Raw genomic sequence first — 14,999 nt, forward strand, 5'->3', positions numbered from 1 at the left:
ATAAACAATCCAATCAAAAAACGGGCAAAAGAAATGAATAGACACTTCTCCAAAAAGGGCCTACAGATGACTAATAGGCAGATGAACAAATTTTCAACATCACTAATCATTAGAGAAATGAAAATTAAGACCACAATGAGATATCACTCACACCAGTCAGAATGGCGCCCATTAACAAAACAACACAAAATAAGTGCTGGCGAGGATGTGGAGAAAAGGGAACCCTCCTGCACTGCTGGTGGGAATGCAGACTGGTGCAGCCACTGTGGAAAACAGTATAGAGATTACTCAAAAAATTAAAACTGGAACTGCCTTTTGACCCAGCCATTCTACTTTTAGGAATATATCCTAAGAATAATAAATCACTGATAAAAAAGAAGGAATGCACCCCAATGTTTACTGCAGCATTGTTTACAATAGCCAAGATCCGGAAACAGCCCAAGTGTCTGTCAGTGGATGAGTAGATTAAAACGTTGTGGCACATACACACAATGGAATACTACTTTTACTACATGGCCATGAAAAAGTAGGAAATCTTACCTTTTGCAACAACATGGATGGACCTCAAAACTATTATGCTAAGTGAAATAAGCCAGGCAGAAAAAGAAAAATATTATATGACCTCACTCATTTGAGGAATCAAATGAACAGTGTGAACTGAGAAGTGGAATAGAGGCAGAGGTGGGATGAAAGGGGCAAGAAGGAAAGCAAACAGAGAAAAAGGGGATGAGAGGATGGGATCAGAGAAGGAAAAGAGATTAGTGAAATTATATATACATAACACAGTGTTATAAAGAACATGAAAGCAAATCCTGGAGGGAAGGGGGGAGGGCGTTGAAGAGAGGGGGAAAGGGGGGATGTCGAGGAGAACACAGGGAGATATATTTGGTGGGACACTTGAATCTATGTAAACACAATAAATTAAAATCAGTAAAAATTAAAAAACAAAACCAATGACATCACAAAGGAAAATACTGATGTAACTGCTCAAAACGCCAACATCAGATTAAAAGGTGAATGAGTCAACTGGGGAAAATACCTGCCATGAAGGTAAATGCATAATTAGTGTTTAGTAAAACAAGAGTGTTTTACAAATATGGAAAAGATTAAACTATAGTGGGAAAGCTCTATCTGCTGTACACACTGGATCTGTGTATCTCCTGTTCGCAGGGTACAGTAACACAGGCACTGTGCACTGCTCTCATCTAGTCATCTTGAGATCAGTGTGGCAGTTACACATTATGCCAAATTGGCAGGGGTGAAGGGTAATGACACACAAATATGGGGACCACGAAAGTGCAGTGTCACAGGAGGGGGTTGCTCTATGGGTCTAAAGCTGCAGAGTTCAAGCGCCTGAGTAGAAAGATTTTTTTTCCACCAGATCTGGGGAGGTAAAGGCCATGTGAACCAGCCTCGTGGTGCTGACGAAGCCCCACTGGGGAGGACCAGATGGCCACGCAATCCAGCCTCGCCCTGGCAGAAGCACATCCGGGAGGGAGGAAAGGGGCCCTGCTTTCATAATTATTTTTTTGTACAACAGTACTTGCTATATAACATTTCAATTTTATTTTTAACAAAATTATAAATGTACCTAGTTTTAAAATCAAAGAATTCCACAAAGTTTATGGTGAAAACAGTGTCCCCTCCCATAGATGTTTCTTCAGCTCTTTTCCCTTCTTTTCATATTTCTATCCACATTTCTAATTCCCAGGTTCAGTTTGCTCTTCTAGAGTCTGTGTCATCCACTAACTTCCTACTATGAACATGAGAGGAGCCCTCCCCACACCTTACCCATTCAGGTCTGACCATCAGTCATCAGGACTCGCTGTCAGAACGCCATCAGGATGGGCACACGGGGGCCCTGGAACTTGATTCCTCCTCCGGGTGCCTCCCCCTTCTTGTACTGCATGTGCATCCTGGGGTTAATAAGGGCTTGCTGGGTGTCCTGCTGCACTTATGTCAATTTATCTCCAAACTCTCAGCCCAGGATCACTCAAACATGGCAGGGAACAGCCTGCGATCCTACCCTGCAGCCACCATCTTCCTGCCCCCCATGCCTCACCCAGCATGCTCCACTCACTCACCCAACAGTCCATCTCCGGTCGTCAGTGTTCTGGGGCCAACAGGACCAAGACTGGCTCCACTTTCTGTTTAGGATAGTCCCCTCTGCTGTGCACGAAGACTCTATTCCACCCTCCAAGGGAGGAATCTTCAATCTTCAGCCAGAGTGGGGAAGGGATTATCAGGGTAAATGGGACAGAGGTCTGAGACTCTGATGGCTCCTTAAATAGGTTTTCCAACAATTTCCTATTTCAACCGTTTTTATTGCCATCCACCCCACCCCCAGGCTCCATTTTCAGAGTTATATGGTAATGTCACTCCTGAGACTTGGGGGAGACTCTCTGCAATGTGATGCATTCACCTCCCAGGCCCCCTAACACACACACACACACACACACACACACACACACAAGCGTGCGCGTGCACCTCTCAGCTTTCCGTTTCTCAGATCTGCTAGGTCCTTCTGCTTGTCCATCTGATTCCCAAATTCTGTCACTTCCTCTTTTAATCTCTTGGTAGCTTATGCCCTATTAGTGGGTTTTTTAAAGAAGCAGAGGTCACTGTTAATTTAATCTCCCATTTTGGTTGAAAATCAAGAGAGGAATTTATTTTTAATTTTAAGATGGGAGATATCAAAGCCATCTTAGATGTTAATAGAGAACAGAGATGATCTGTCAGGGCCCAGGAGAGAGGCAGCACAACTAAGGCAGCAGCAGGTGCCTAAGTAAAGGAGAGGGGGCCTGCCCTAGGTCACAGGGAGACCCAAGCAGGGGGCTGGGCAGGCAGCATTTGAGATGGGAAAGAGACACAGTACCAGCTGAGACTGAAGTCTGAGGAAGGATGGACAAGCATGGCCTCAGGATAAAGAGCAAACCCACCAGGGAGGTATAGCCAGGGCTGGGGTGGGCATGGAAGCTGTGCCATGTCCCGTGGCCAGTCTGCTGGGCCATGTGTCTCCCTACATCACTGTATTGTTACTATGCTCAGAGGACACTCAATGACAGGAAGGGGCCAGGGTGTGTGTGAGAAAGTGATCACAGGGCTGCCCTGCGAGCAGCAGGAATGGGGCCTCTGAGGGAAGAGTCCCGGTCAGCAAGCTCATCAGCACAGTCCTCCTGTCTGTACTCATTTTAGATGAGTGTTAAAGTTCTTTTTCATATGTTCCAAATTTTCCAATTCTATAGTGAAAGCTGTTATCTTAGTGTAATACAGGGGGGAAAAAACTGGGAAAAGCAAATAACTAATTCAGTATGACAAAAAATAAAAAACTTCAAAGTAAATTAAAATGTCAATAAAGTTTTTGTTATCATTATCTCTTGATTCCCTGCTCTTAGTGTAACCCTGCCCCGAGCTGGGCTGGGAAGGGCCCCATCACCAGCTTGCTGTGGGAGCCTGGGTTCCCCTCTGCCTAACAGAGCAGGCTTTCAGGAGCCCAAGCCTTGTCTCAGCAAGGGCGTCAGGCATCGCACTGAAGCCCAAAGACTGTCCCCAGTTTCACTATGTTAGACTGCCCTTCACCTCAGCCTAAGAAAGTGTGGAAAGTTCTCAGAGATGTGCAAATGGAACCCAAGTTCCTCCAAAGCCACCAGGTCCCCTGGGCATCACCCACTGCAGATGAGCTTTGTGCTGGCTCATCATATCCCCAGGAATCCCCACCGGAAGACACTGCAGGGCTCAACCAAGATTGCCAAGGGAAACAAAGCCATTTCTGTTCCAAACAGCTGACTCTCCTAATAGCTCCCTCCAAACCTGCAGAAGAGGCACTGGTGCCCTATAAAAAGCTGGCTGCCTTTACTTAACCAAGCCTCGGGGAATTCCCGGAGTCTCTGCTGCAGCCCTCTGGAACCACAGTCTTGATGGCTCACAGGCGGCGGCGTGTGCCTCTGCCTCTCATCCAGCATGGGCCTGTGGCGCTGCACAGCGCAGGCAGGTGGGTAGTCAGCCAGTCTTGCCCACCCTGGCATGTTGGTTCATCCCCAGAACGCAGTCCAGTCCAAACACAGGAAGAATCGAGACAACAGAGTCCAGGGAGAAAGAAGCCCAGTACATACAGTGAGTTGTTTATATGCCTGAGTTCCAGAAGCCCTTCCCTTGGGGTTTCTGTGAAAATTAGATCCAGATTTGCACAATTACAATGTTGGTCCCAAGCCAGGCGGAATTTGGATGTCCTCTTTGTAACAGCTTTAGTTTGAAAGAATAATCCGGCAAAGATGCAAAAATGACTACCTGGCTCCCCACTCCCATACTCAGCCCTCATTCCTTGCACAGCGAGAGTGACCTTGAAATGACCCTCTAGCCCCTGGTGTATCCCCAATGCCCACTGACCTCATTTCCTGCCCCCACTCCATCTCTCCCCTTAGCGGCAGCCACACTGGCCTCCTCACTTCTCCATGAGCACCCCAGGCACATCGCCCAGAGCCTCTGCTCCAGCTCCCCTGAGGCCTGGAGCCTTCCCCCTCCAACACCACAGGTTCACCCCTGCACGCCTTTACCACTCTGCTCAGAGGCCCCTTCTCAGGGGCCTGCTCAACCGCCAGGCCCATCTGCAGTGCAGCCAGCGATCCTGTAGCCCTCCCCTTCACTCCTCCATTGTGCCCCACCACCTGACACGCTGTTACTTATAATATTTATATTTCATCATCCCCACAAGGATGTAAGCTAAAGGCTTTCCAGAAGGGTGCCTGGCACATCACAGGCATTCCATAAATACTTGCTGAAGAAAGAAAGGAACAAATAAGGTCTTTGTTCAAATAATTTGTTAAGTAATAACTCTCCTCTGCAAATGTTAATCAGGATTCGGTTGCCCACCAGCCCTAAATACCTATATGCATGAGGTCCCAACTCATTGCCAACATCCCCCGAGGGGGCAGATGATGAAGTCGCAGCCCTGCAGCAGGCAGCAGGCCCTGGAGGGACAGTGGGCTGTGCCTGTGTCACCTCCCACCAGGATGGGAAGGCCCAGTACTCCAAGGTGGCCACTCGAGGCTATCATCAAAATTACTCAATGAGAAGGGCAGACACTGAGTTCGGAGCCACCTCACATCACCAAGGCAGTTCCCACTTACTCTACTATCAGGAAGTGGACTCGGGCTCGTAAAGTCAGAGGCCACAGCTCAAATCCCAGTCTCATCATTAATCACCACAGTGACATCACCTCCCCGAGTCTTGGAAATGAGTGGAACAGTACCTACCTCACAGGGTACTATGGGGACTAACCAAGGTATTCAGACCATCAGAACTGACACAAATCAGGCACTTCATAAACATTAGCCATTCTTATGACTATGTTTGTATTCCACACAAGACTGCTGAATACTTTCAGAAAATATTATTATGTTTTTTTTAAAAAAAGCAGACCTCTTAAGGACAAATTTAAAAGAAATCATTGCAAGATAGTTTTGCAAAACTTCAGTCAGAGCCACAAAGAGGAGTCCAATGGCCTGGGCATGCCATCATGGCCACAGTGCATACTCATCACTGCCCAGCGGGCACTGCCGGAGCCTGGACCAAAGGCTTGTGTCTGTGCGGGCACAGTAACAACTGGCCCTCGGGTCCACTGCTGGATGGTTTGGTCAGGGTTGGACAAGAAAGGTTAATAGAAAAGGAGAAAATTGCCTCTATTTCAATCTTGGTTCTACAAACACCAGAAGGGAAATTGTGCATATCACTGTCACTATTGTTGCGCCCTGACCTGTAACAGGTCCGTTGTGTGACATAAAACCAGGCCACAAGGAAGCATAGCAAGACACATGGCTTCATATGCAAGCAAGATTTCACAAATCAACTGATGTAGAAAGAATCACTCAATTTAAAGACATACCCCTATAAAAGCATTGTAAAAAGCACTACTTACATGGAACCATGTGAAGATCTTCTCTCTCTGTAGACAGCCCTGCAAACAGGTTAAAAAAATCATTATAATTATAAAATAGCACAAAGAATGCTCTATCAACTTAGATATCAAACTTCATCAAACTGAAGTAATTCATTTTAAAAATGTAATCATATCAGTTATTTGGAAAGTCAAGGCAGTTTTCCAGAGAAAGGATTCCACCAAAAGTAGAGTCTAAATTGAGTGTAAAAACTAAAAGATATCAAAAACGCTCAGAGCCCCTGACTCCCCTACACTTTGACAGGACCAAGGAGACCTGCCTGTGCAAAGACTTCAATGGCAAGTAAACAATACTGTCAGAGACGCCCTCAGGCAGCCCCAACGCTGCAGTCCTAAAAGGACTGAGGAGGATGGGGGTGGCAGCAATTACCAAAGGATGACATCCACTTCCATCCATGACAGAAGAAAAGGGATGACTCTCCCACCTCAAACAATTAAGAAAACAGACAAAAGAACTGAGACAGGGTGTTTAGACACAAGACAACGGACATCAACAGGACAATGATCCTTGAGGGAAAGAAATCATGTGATGCATCCTGATCACCCAGCCTGCAGTGTGGGGAGTGTTTCTAGGCTACAGTGCCAAAAGGAGGTAGGTCCAGGCAAAGCAACGGAGTCCTAAGAGGAGAAAGTGGGGTTGAGAGCCAGGAAGGCAACAGCAGCTGGAATGAGCAGGCAGAGTTGGAAAGGAGATAGCCTTACAGAGAAATGTTCCACAGACCTGTGGGAGATTCACTTCAGTCTTCACCAGCACTCCAATTAGCATATGTGAGTGAGCAAGCTACCTGTGACCAGAAAGAGCCAAAAGAAGGAAGCAGGACAACAGGAGTTGTAGATCCCACAGCTCTAGGAATGTGCTCGCTCCAGACAACCAGGCCAGGGAACCTTGTGACACAGGGGCCACGGGGTGAGCTCTTGGAAGAGTGTCACCTCAGCAGCAGGGCACATTAGCACCAGACAAAACTGGTGTACTAAACTAGGAATTGCCGCCTAACACTGTCCAACAACAAGCCACCAAAGGATCTCAACTTTCCAATTAAAATTCATTCCAACAAGAAAATTTAAGGTATTTAAAAGAATACAGAACCCAACAATATAAATTGCACAATGTCTTCCACCTATTCAAAATTAACAGGTATGCAAAAAGCATGAAAATATATCTCATGAGAACAGCTGATCAATAAGAAAAAGATCCAAACATCACACACAAAAATAATTAGTACACAGGTCCTTAAAATAGTTATTATAAATGCACTGTATATGTTTAGGAAAATATAACATGAGACATGAAAAACATTTTTAAGAAGACCTAAATCAAACATCTAGAAATAATATATATATATTATTTCATTATATATATATAAATTAGTCAATATGCAACAAAACAATATTACAGACAGAAACTATCTAAAATGAAACACAGATAGAAATACCCTTTCTTCTCTTTAAAAAAACCACAAATATGTGTGTAATTGAGGACTTAAAGGGGAGGCCAGCTTCAAACAAAAACATATTTAAAAAAATAATGACAAAATATTTTCAATAATTGATGAAAATTATGAACCTGTTTATCCAAGGAAGTCAACAATTCCCAAGCAGAAAAAAAATAAAGGAAATTAAACCAAGGTACATCATAAGCAATTTACGTAAAGAGAAAAATCTTAAAAGCAGCCAGAGATAAAAGAAACATGTAAAGAGAAACAAACAGCCATGGTGGAGAGAGGACTTTTCAGAAATAGTGTAAGCCAGAAGTTAATGGAATTCTATCTCTAAAGTAAAGAAGGGAAAAATTGTTGACCTGAAATACCAGATATAGTGAAAATAACTTTCAAATACAAAGGCAAAATGAGGACTTTTCCCAACAGACAAAAGCTAAAATATTCAATAATTCATCACCACATACCTGAACTATGGAAAACATTAAAACCAGTCCATCATACAATAGGAAAATGATATCAGAAAGAAATCTTGACTTACATAAGAAATGAAAAGCTCTGGAAACAGAAAGTTTATGAATAAATAGAAATGCCTATTTTCCTTAATTTCTGAGATTGTTTTAAAAGATAATAGACCAGTTGATGCAAAAAAGTAACTGCATATAGTGGAATCTGTAACAATGCAGAAGTAAAATGGCATGACAACAATGACATGAATGCCAAGTAAAAGTTACTGTTGTTAGTTTTTATACTATAAGTAAGTGAGCATAATGTTATTTGAAGACAGACCATGGTAAGTTCAGGATATATAAAATGAGTCCCAAGGCAACCACTAAAAACAAAGAGATATAACTAATAAACTAGTAATGGTGATAAAATTGCTCATAAATACTCAATCCAAAATAAGGTAGAAAAAGAGGACATAATAAAAAAACGAGACAAACAGAAACCAATAACATATCATAACAGTAATCACATTAAATATAAATGGTGTAAAAATCCTAACTGACAGTGACGTCACGGAAATGGCGCCGTGAGCAGCGCGTCCGACAGCTCTCCCCTAAATCACAACAAATTTATCAACTAGAAACAGAAAAATTTATCCTCGGAGCATTCCGGAGTTCCACACAAACTGATAGCGAAAGGACTGTTATCACTTGAATCTGAGAGACGAGGGTGTGGAGGAATCTACCACAGGGACGTTCTTTCAAACCGCAAGGAAGTGCCCCTGTGGTGAGTCAGCCCATATACTTGGGAACCGCAAGCCGCCGAGAGCAGCCGACGCGAGCCGCCACCGCGAGCCGCCGCGAGCCCCCGCGAACCGCCACCGCGAGCAGCCGCGCGCACGCCCGGTCCGGTTGAGCACCGCTGACGTTCCCAGCGGCCCACACACTGCGAGTGGGGGTCGCCGGCCACCGGTGCCCGGAGCGCCCCATTCGCGCGCGTGCCTTGGGCATTCCACGCGCCCAGGGCGCCCTGCTGGCCCGCACACCCAGGGGGCTCCATTATCCTGCGCCTGGTGCGGGCCAGCCGCCAGCGGCGGGGCGAGCGGGAGAGGCTTGGGAGATTCTCTCCGTGGGCGGGGCACCTCACCCAGCCATTCAAGCTAACAATCAAGCGTTGGGGGAGGGGCGCGCGCAGGCAGCCTAAAATACCTTCGGAAGCACAGCTGCGTCCCAATCACTGAAATTAGCTTAACCCATTAAATCTGCGCACCGTCAGTTCTATTTGATAAGATCTCTCTCAGTTCAGCGATCCAAGACAAGAGGCGTGATATTTTTTAGTGCCTCTCGCTAAAGGGGCGGGGGCAACTTCTGATTGATAGAGCCTCCATATTCAGGGATAAACGCTAACAAGAAGGACTTGGCAGATAATAAGGTCTATACTACACTAGTCGTAAGCAGAGACTAGTGCCTCTTCTTCCCTGCAAAAACAGGCTACAAAGTGTGGAAAGCCTGGGTTGAGAGGTCCAACTAAATGATAGGCGCTGAACAGTCACCTTGACAACAATTGACTCCCACCCCCGCCTGATTACACTGGAGGCCCTGACTCTCAGAGCCTTTCCCAAAGCCTTGCACTGAGTGGGGATAGAGTGGGGATTTCCCAGCTCTTTGAGCCTCTTACTCCCCAGGCAGAAGCAGTTGCAGCCTTATAGCTGGATCACCAGGCTGCTAATTCAGAAAGGGGGACTAGGAGAGAGAATCCAGGAAAGCAAACTCTCTCATCGTTGGACCCTGCAAACGCCAACAAGCCTTTACTTCCAGCAAGACTAAAGCCAATTATATGACATTGCCATAGAATCCCATCAACTGCAAATCCCTACCTAAGAGTGACACAGGGGCAGAGCCTGGGGTACAGAGTCACCGACCAGGAAGAGAGAGAGAAAAGAAAAAGGAAGAAGTTAACCTCTCAAAATCAAGAAAAACCCACAGACTTTACAACTTGATCCACTAATTTTTTTTTGTTGTTGTTGTTGTTTGTTTCTTCTATCTTTTTCCCTTTATATCCTCCACCTCGGTCCTTCTGTTCTCTGCCCATCTCATGCTTCCCCTTTCTTGAACTACACTACCCATGAGTGTTGCATTTTATTTTTCTTCTTCATCCTCACCCTCCTTTAAGGTTATACTCCAAAACACTTAACTCTCACTCTCTCCTCTTTTGTTTTTTTTTTTTTTTGTCTTGCTTTATTTTGTTTTTTTCTCTTCCTATTTTATTTCTTCCTTCGTTGTTCTCTTTTTCTTACTTTTTCCTTTCTATTCGTTTTTTCTTTTCTCATTTTACTTTCATCCCATATAATCCTCAATCACGAACAAATAAGTTAATTTGGGACTCAAGGCTTTTTTTTGGCTTTATTTCTCTTTTTTGCTTTTGTTTTTATTTTTTTTTCTTTTTTCTTGTTTGTTTATTTTTGTGGCATTTTGGGTCCTCCCAACCCAAGGTCTCCATTGTATTTAGTCTTCGCTCCACTTAATACAACAGATTTTTACTTATTATTTTTATTTTTTCTTCTTTATTATTCTTTTTTGGTCCTTTTTTCTGGTTCCCTCTTATCCCTCTCATTATATCTCTTAGTTGACTATCACTTACAAGCAAATCATCTTATGCTTGTCTAAGATTTTCTTCCTTTTTTTTTTTTTTTTTTTTTTGCATTTAGTAGGCCCCTATTTCCTTTTTTTTGCCCCTTGAACTCTTCACCCCAAATCAGGCCCTCCATTATAGGAACGATATTTCCCTGAGGAGGGGAGAGGAGGGAAAGAGAAGAGAGAAAAAAAGGGGGAAATAATAAATTATTACTGGGTTTTTTTTGTGGGGTGTTTTACCTTTTTTTTTTTTTTTTTTTTTTTTTTACTTTTTACTCTTTATTAATTCTAATTAGTGCTATCAATAAGACCACCCTCAGATGCCGATAAGAAAGAGGAAATCGAATATTATGGATACAAAAGAAAGAGAGGTAACACAAATAGATGTGGAAAAATCTATGGAGAAAAGACTTAACATATTGGAAGCCTTGGAGCTAAATGACAGAGAATTTAAAATAGAAATCTTAAAAATACTCAGAGAGATACAAGAAAACACAGAAAGGCAATATAGGGAGATCAGAAAACAACTCAATGAACACAAAGAATATATTACCAAGGAAATTGAAACTATAAAAACAAATCAAACAGAAATGAAAAACTCAATTCACGAGCTGAAAAACGAAGTAACAAGCTTAGCTAACAGAACAGCCCAGATTGAAGATAGGATTAGTGAAATAGAAGACAAACAACTTGAGGCACAACAGAGAGAAGAAGAAAGAGACTCAAAAATAATAAAAAACGAGAAAGCCCTACAGGAATTGTCTGACTCCATCAGAAAGAATAACATAAGAATAACAGGTATATCAGAGGGAGAAGAGAAAGAAAATGGAATGGAGAATATACTCAAACAAATAATAGACGAGAACTTCCCAAGCCTGTGGAAGGAACTAAAGCCTCAAATTCAAGAAGCAAACAGAACACCGAGTTTTCTTAACCCCAACAAACCCACTCCAAGGCACATCATAATAAAGATGACACAAACCAATGACAAAGAAAAAATTCTCAAGGCAGCCAGGGAAAAGAAGAGTACAACATATAAAGGAAAGCCTATTAGATTATCATCAGATTTCTCAGCAGAAACTCTACAAGCTAGAAGAGAGTGGACCCCAATATTTAAAGCCCTGAAAGAGAGGAACTTTCAGCCAAGAATACTATACCCATCAAAGCTATCCTTCAAGTATGAAGGAGATATAAAAACATTCACAAATACAGACAAGATGAGAGAATTTATCAACAGAAAGCCCCCACTCCAGGAAATACTAAAGGGGGTTTTCCAATCAGATTCAAAGAACAAAAGAAAACAACACCACAAGTAACAGCTCCACCAAGAACGCAATAAAACCAAACTTAAACTGTGACAACAAAGGAAAAAAAGGGGGGAGAGGATGGAGATTAACAGTAGCAAAGGATGATGAAGTGCAGAAATACTTATAAGATAGGGTACTACAATGAATATGGTAGGTACCCTTTTCATTACTTAATGGTAACCACCCTTAAAAAAACCACCACAAAAACACTTGACTTAAAAAAGGTAGCAACAGAGGAAAGAAGTATGGAATACAAACAAACAAAAACAAATGACAGAAAAACAAAAGAGAAGAATCAAACTAGATACAAAACTAACAGAAAGCAATTTATAAAATGGCAGTAGGGAACCCACAAGTGTCAATAATTACACTAAATGTAAATGGATTAAACTTACCAATAAAAAGACACAGAGTAGCAGAATGGATTAAAAAAGAAAATCCAACTATATGCTGCCTACAAGAAACACATCTAAGCAACAAGGATAAAAACAAATTCAAAGTGAAAGGCTGGAAAACAATACTCCAAGCAAACAACACCCAAAAAAAAGCAGGCGTAGCAATACTCATATCTAATAATGCTGACTACAAGACAGAAAAAGTACTCAGAGACAAAAATGGTCATTTCATAATGATTAAGGGGAAGTTGAATCAAGAAGACATAACAATCCTTAATATATATGCACCAAACCAAGGAGCACCAAAATATATAAGACAGCTACTTATTGACCTTAAAACAAAAACTAACAAAAATACAATCATACTTGGAGACCTCAATACACCGCTGACGGCTCTAGATCGGTCATCCAAACAGAGAATCAATAAAGATATAGTGGCCTTAAACGAAATACTAGAACACCTGGATATGGTAGACATCTACAGGACACTTCATCCCAAAGCGACAGAGTATACATTTTTCTCTAGTGTACATGGAACATTCTCAAGAATTGACCATATGTTGGGCCACAAAGACAATATCAGCAAATTTAGAAAAATTGAAATTGTACCAAGCATATTTTCTGATCATAAAGCCTTAAAACTAGAATTCAACTGCAAAAAAGAGGGGGAAAAACCCACAAAAATGTGGAAACTAAACAACATACTTCTAAAAAATGAATGGGTCAAAGAAGAAATAAGCGCAGAAATCAAAAGATATATACAGACAAATGAAAATGAAAATATGACATATCAGAATCTCTGGGATGCAGCAAAAGCAGTAATAAGAGGAAAGTTCATATCACTTCAGGCCTATATGAACAAACAAGAGAGAGCCGAAGTAAACCACTTAATTTCACACCTTAAGGAACTAGAAAAAGAAGAACAAAGACAACCCAAAACCAGCCGAAGAAAGGAGATAATAAAAATCAGAGCAGAAATAAATGAAATAGAGAACAGAAAAACTATAGAAAAAATCAATAAAACAAGGAGCTGGTTCTTTGAAAAGATCAACAAAATTGACAAACCCTTGGCAAGACTCACCAAGGAAAAAAGACACAGGACTCAAATAAATAAAATCCAAAATGAAAGAGGAGAGATCACCACAGACATCATAGATATACAAAGGATTACTGTAGAATACTATGAAAAATTATATGCCACCAAATACAACAATCTAGAAGAAATGGATAAATTCCTAGAACAATACAACCTTCCTAGACTGAGTCATGAAGAAGCAGAAAGCCTAAACAGACCAATCAGCAGGGAGGAAATAGAAAAAACTATTAAAAATCTCCCCAAAAATAAAAGTCCAGGCCCAGACGGTTATACTAGTGAATTCTATCAAACATTCAAAGAAGACTTGGTTCCTATTCTACTCAAAGTCTTCCAAAAAATTGAAGAAGAAGCAATACTTCCAAACACATTTTATGAGGCCAACATAACCCTCATACCAAAACCTGGCAAGGATGGCACAAAAAAAGAAAACTACAGACCAATATCTCTAATGAATACAGATGCTAAAATACTAAACAAAATACTGGCAAACCAAATACAACAACATATTAAAAAAATAATACATCATGATCAAGTGGGATTCATCCCAGAATCTCAAGGATGGTTCAACATACGCAAAACGGTTAACATAATACACCATATCAACAAAACAAAGAACAAAAACCACATGATCTTATCAATAGATGCAGAAAAGGCTTTCAATAAAATACAACACAATTTTATGTTTAAGACTCTCAACAAAATGGGTATAGAAGGAAAATATCTCAACATGATAAAGGCCATATATGATAAACCATCAGCCAACATCCTATTAAACGGCATAAAACTGAGGACTTTCTACCTTAAATCAGGAACAAGACAGGGTTGTCCACTCTCTCCACTCTTATTCAACGTGGTGCTAGAAGTTCTGGCCAGAGCAATCAGACAAGACAAAGAAATAAAAGGCATCCATATCGGAAAAGAAGAAGTAAAGCTATCACTTTTTGCTGATGATATGATCCTATACATCGAAAACCCGAAGGACTCCACAAAAAGATTATTAGAAACAATAAACCAATACAGTAAGGTCGCAGGATACAAAATTAACATACAAAAGTCCATAGCCTTTCTATATGCCAACAATGAAATATTAGAAAACGAACTCAAAAAAATAATCCCCTTCACGATTGCAACAAAAAAAATAAAATACCTAGGAATAAACATAACAAAGAACGTAAAGGACCTATATAATGAAAATTACAAAGCATTGTTAAGGGAAATCGAAAAAGATACAATGAGATGGAAAAATATTCCTTGTTCTTGGATAGGAAGAATAAATATAATCAAAATGGCCATATTACCCAAAGCAATATACAAATTTAATGCAATTCCCATCAAAATCCCTATGAGATTTTTTAAAGAAATGGAACAAAAAATCATCAGATTTATATGGAACTATAAAAAACCCCGAATAGCCAAAACAATCCTAAGGAAAAAGAATGAAGCTGGGGGCATTACAATACCTGACTTTAAACTATATTATAGGGCCACGATAATCAAAACAGCATGGTATTGGCAGAAAAATAGACACTCAGACCAATGGAACAGAATAGAAAGCCCAGAAATAAAACCACATATATATGGTCAAATAATCTTTGATAAAGGGGCCAACAACACACAATGGAGAAAAGAAAGCCTCTTCAACAAATGGTGTTGGGAAAACTGGAAAGCCACATGCAAAAGAATGAAACTCGACTACAGCCTGTCCCCGTGTACTAAAATTAATTCAAAATGG

At 41.5% G+C, this 14,999-nt stretch overlaps 1 protein-coding gene across 9 annotated transcripts in view; it reads right to left on the reverse strand.

Moving 5' to 3' along the window:
• The window catches only part of PCBP3 (poly(rC) binding protein 3), a 313,033-nt gene that overhangs the window by 167,603 nt on the left and 130,431 nt on the right, over positions 1–14,999 (reverse strand). For 7 of the 9 annotated variants that reach the window (XM_066259178.1, XM_066259172.1, XM_066259174.1 and 4 more), the window contains one exon: positions 5,915–5,953. The exons of the other annotated variants lie outside the window; for them this stretch is intronic. The gene's annotated coding sequence lies outside the window, so the exon portion shown is untranslated. The remainder of the gene's footprint in view (positions 1–5,914; positions 5,954–14,999) is intronic. 9 annotated transcript variants of the gene reach the window in all.

Source organism: Saccopteryx bilineata, chromosome 2, assembly GCF_036850765.1.
Source record: "Saccopteryx bilineata isolate mSacBil1 chromosome 2, mSacBil1_pri_phased_curated, whole genome shotgun sequence".
Lineage (NCBI taxonomy): Eukaryota > Metazoa > Chordata > Mammalia > Chiroptera > Emballonuridae > Saccopteryx > Saccopteryx bilineata.